Here is a 5,053-nt window from a genome sequence, read left to right as displayed (position 1 = left end):
AGGGCATTGAATCGGAATGGATAGCCAATGTCAAAATTGTCAATGCGATGTTTCCCATTTGGCAGTGATAAGGCCAAACAGCGGCTTTCGGAAAATGTTTTTAAATTGAAAGATACGAACTATGTAATCATCTACCTTGCCTTATTATACTCTTTTCTCCAAAGGTCGTCATGTCCGGTCCGGTCCACAAGAGATTTACCTCTAATATACGCGCACCTTGTAATATGGTTGATCAGTATTATTTCGCGATTCGAGTTTATGTGAATGCCAGCATCTTTTTGCGTAAAAACTGATACAGAGCTGCGACAACATTTGAATCATATTTTTGTGACGAATTTATTCTCAATGTAGCCTGCATATAACGGTTTCGCATTGGCCTTTTCGATTCTGAGAATAACTACTTTTCGGAATTGGGTGTTAAACTCATTAATTTGGTTCCTAACGGTGGAGTGAAACCATATTACCGCTGTCGTATGGTTATAATGTGACCTATTAACTTAATTCAACATTTGTGGCCTCGAAGGATTATTTAATGGAAGTATTTCTTACTAAAAACTAGACATTTGCTAGTTTACAAGAATTTTCCAATCTACTCAGGCGTGTGAACACGAACCTTTTTGAAACGTTCCGTTTGAACGCGAACGTGAACCTCATGACGTCACGTGACGTCATATTGCTGATGCCAACCACCGAGCTATATAACCACTGGAGTGCGCTACTCGCGATATTTGCGTGATCAATTGGCCGCCATCTTTGGGTTAAGTTGACAGTTGCGCGTTAAGCTGGCAGTCAAGGCAAAAGTGGTTGGGTGACGTGACCGTTTTAATTACTCTTCGGCCTGGAGGTATCGATTTCGATGGTTCGGACAAGATATGGTTGTAAATGTGTCACCGTCCCAGCAAACACCCGATGTCCAGTTGACTTCCTGCGGAAAAGACGCAGGACGCCCAGTGTTACTTCCCTGGAGTGGATTTGTCGACTACTAGAAGCGTCCTAAACACTTCCTGAGTTGGTCTACTATGGACGTGAAGCGACTCCATATGGACTCATTGGATCTGCTGTGAACGTGACGTGACTCCCTATGGATGCGTCAGACCTACTGTGGACGCGACGTGACTCCCTATGGATATGTCATTTACCACCTGTTCTATTCCTCAGGATTACCATATCAGGACTCCCCCTCCTAACCTGGTGCAATTACATGGAATTCAACATCATATAAACTAACGAACTGTTTATATTGGGTTACTGTAAAACGACAATTGCAAAATACAAGTACAACATTAACTAATGAACTATTACTGGTAAACAAAGTTCAGGCTTACGTGAAAAATCGATCAGGAAATCACTACGAATAAATGTGTCAGTGGGATTTTGCATATAACAGCAAGTTCTAAGTCAATTTTATATTACCATTACAAACATTTCAATTGAAGTGCATCATGAAATTAGAAATAAACGTGTCACATGACTTTGAAAAAGTACAACTGCTAATACAACTAAAACAGGGAAAAGCATGGAGCAATCATAAGTAAAATTTACATTGCATATTATAAAACGATGCATCATTTGCACCGCATCATGTTAAGAGCGCGAGTGCGTATTCGCAATAAACTTGGTTGCAACAACAGTTTTCTTTTTGGTCTTTGTTTTGCCTGAAACATATACAACAATGTCAGCAAATCATTTGTAGAGCCACTCTGCTGACATAGCACATGAAATTTGCGTCAAAGCTGCTTCAATTTCTATTCCCTCATGCATTAATTGTGATCCGCTACTTCTACTTGTGCTGAGTGATAATTTATGACGATACTACAATGTCTACTCGAGTACGGCAGCTTCTGACGTTGTGATACAGAGTATGAAACCCGTCAATCAAATTATATTGTGGAAACACCTCAAGTACATACTTCAGTACTTTCCAGAACTTCTACTTTACCTAAAATAGTTTTGATAAGCCATGTATATCGCTGCTTGAGTGCTTGAACCCGAGTAGAAATACATTGCGTTACTCTTACTTGTACTAGACTACTGACGCTACAAATATTTCTAATTGAGTGCTGAACATGATTGCTTTCCTTATCTCTGTTTAAAAGCATACTACTACGACATTCCTCAAGTCTCCATATTTTGACCATGTCGACACTTGGAAGTAGTTTGATGTCTTGTAAATCGCTATTTATACTATTTAGTACGGTACTAACGATGAATACTTTGACCACCTTTATTTGGAACTTATCACCTACTACAACTAGGGCTTGCCACGGATCTGAATAGAGTAACGATAAGTCGAAACAGATGATCTTTTAGGGTACATAAATTGTACTCAACAAGATTTAGAATTCTGATTCTATGTACCACTGCGAGGCCTAAAAACATCGATTGGTCATATCGCAGAACACGGCACATGTAGGACGTAGCTACGCACGATCGTGTGAATGACAAATGTATTGTCTCAAAGTACAATAAAATAGGAATTATCTTAAATCTAAAAAACATTCTTCGATATGATGTAGAGCCGGTATTCATTTTCTTCGAATTCGCATACGAGATAGATATTTCAACTTTTCCTTGTTCATAATGTTGTCACATCATATAGAGCAGAGGCTTCAAATTCAAATGTGGTCGCAGGTCAATTTCCGGATTTTTGACGACGCAGCAAGATAGGGATATTCAATGTATAATTTCCATGTAGGCCTTATTTGACGGGAGCTTGCAGACAGGCATTCCACAAACATCTCGAGAATATAATTTACTATTGTATTATTCACGTTTGACACGAAAAAAATCACAGTTTTGAATATTTCAATAAAATTATTTTTGTGCTGGGCATAATTTGTTAAAATAATGAGTTATAGAGATGATGCAATAGGATGCATCATGACATCATCAAACTCTGGGTTATACTATTTCAGTTGGTGGACCTTTGACGTGTCACAGTTGTATTTTAAAATCGACTGAAATTTGATCTGGTATCAGAGCATTTGAGCGGTGTAGCCTAATCCGGGTTTTGATATAGTCGTGATAAGTAGGCTGTTGCTACTGTCATTACCAAAGTCAAATTAATTCAGAATTAGATGTTGGCTTCGATTATTATTGGAACATATCAACAACTTTAGCCATAGTAATAGCATTGTTTCTTAGCCTTAGCGATCGCACACTTCATGCTACTCATAAGATTTCTAGCAGCCCAAAATTTATTTTCAACACAATTTCTGATGGTACCTATATTAAAATCAGATAGTCAATTCACATAAAATTGCGCATAGCACGAGAACCACAGCATATAGGTCTAATTCCACGATGCATATCGTACCACAAAAGGGTCTACGGGCCCTGTTCAAGAACCCCTGGGATAGAATAGAGCACAAAATCTTCTTTTAGAACTTTTTACTTCATTTTGAAGTGAATTTTACAAGCCTGGTAAATGGCTAATTGTACAGTAGAAATTCAAGGCGTTGCAACTATTTAAACTCCGGTGCAAACAATATGTACTTTGACCACCAACTATGATTAAACGCTAAGAATGCCTACGCAACACCTCAACCAAATCTACTTTTTCAAACTTATTATTTGTATACTTTCCAGAAGTGCATTATCTACTTCCATTTCTAGTAGATCTAACGCAACTTTAAAGTTGTTACCTCTAGGTGTGTATAAATCCATAACATTACATCTACTTCAGTTCAAAAGATGATTACTTTCACAGCCTCTGGTTTCCATGAAGTGTATTCAATGTTTTATACCTTTTGACTTTTCCTGAGGATGACGCAGCACAGATTTTACAGCAACGCTTGTTCCATGTGGCAGTAGTTCTTCCGAACGTTTTTGGTTCCAGTCATCAAGACATACTTTGTACAGTGTTCTTGACGTTGTTGAACACTATCAATTGAAGACATTGCCGATCTAAATAATCAAAGATATTATAATGTTTGTAGTGAAGCCATTTGTCAAGAAGCCAAGCCAGGAATCTAGAATATCCTGTAAAAAAAAAGACAATGAAGTTCAAGCTGGACCATTTGCACATTCTACTCACTACAATGACTAATCAGTAGGGCTGAGCACATTGGTATGGTTACTCAAATCTCGAACGAGTATCAATTCTTATGATTCGAGCCAAGTATGTGACTATTTTCAAGACAGCCTACTGAAATTACACGCTCTGTGCCACTATAACAATGCAGTTTATAATAAAATTATAGTTCCACCCAGCACGTTTTAGCAGCCCGATTACGAACCACCGTCAATTGTATATTTCCGCATCATCGATGGCACTTTTTTCAGGGTGATAAATTGCTTATTAATGAAATATCATAAATCATCATATATAGTTCGTAACTTCAACTTACATAATTTAACATCTTGATCCATGAACAATGCACCACTGCGGCGCCTTCCTCTGAAGTTTAGAACTACATAACATTGCCTGTTCAATATCTAGTCTCCTGGTAGAAATGAAGTAACTTTGTATACACAAACACAGATATGTCCCATCCATATATAGTAAGAATCCATTGATAATAAGGTTGTGTTTTCTTATCGACGGCAAGATGACCATGAGCAATCAGCCTTCCTTAGGGCCCATCCATAGCCTACTTTTTTGATACTGCTGCAATGTAGGCAATGTTTCCGTGTATATATACTAATATCGAAAGTTATAATCAAGCAATAAAAGTATGCACGGAGGCCGTGCCAACATTGCGGTAACATTGCCAACAACCCGTCTGCAGCAGGCCATGAACATGCTAAGTTTATAGAGTTTATAATTGGTTTAGTGTTTGAGTATCCTTTGATTAGAGCGAGGTTAAAGATGGGCTAACAAACTATTATAATGTTGTTCCTAAAATACCCTAAATATAAACCAATATTGCCAAAAATTCTTACATGTTCACTGAAAGCCTCAATTATTTTATTAACGCTATTATAGATGGTTATATACTGTTGTAGACACAAAAATACGAAAATGGATGTTAATGTGATGCTACAATCTTCATGCATCCACAAATTCAGCAATCTCACATTCCATAAAGGAACATTCCACATTTCTGTAAGC

At 37.7% G+C, this 5,053-nt stretch overlaps 1 protein-coding gene and 1 long non-coding RNA gene across 3 annotated transcripts in view; both read right to left on the bottom strand.

The window, feature by feature from the left end:
• LOC145433173 (uncharacterized) overlaps positions 1 to 5,053 on the bottom strand; it is a 165,919-nt gene that overhangs the window by 106,309 nt on the left and 54,557 nt on the right. The window lies entirely within an intron of this gene.
• On the bottom strand, positions 1,220 to 4,743 carry LOC145433183 (uncharacterized). Its single transcript, XR_013913061.1, has 3 exons — positions 4,350 to 4,743; positions 3,747 to 3,906; positions 1,220 to 1,655 (listed from the first exon to the last, which is right to left on the bottom strand). It is a non-coding gene; the product is annotated as an uncharacterized LOC145433183 (long non-coding RNA).

The sequence above is a fragment of the Botryllus schlosseri genome, chromosome 2 (assembly GCF_051294905.1).
Source record: "Botryllus schlosseri isolate E-star chromosome 2, Bs_hap1, whole genome shotgun sequence".
Lineage (NCBI taxonomy): Eukaryota > Metazoa > Chordata > Ascidiacea > Stolidobranchia > Styelidae > Botryllus > Botryllus schlosseri.
This window is presented reverse-complemented; position numbering and strand designations above follow the sequence as displayed.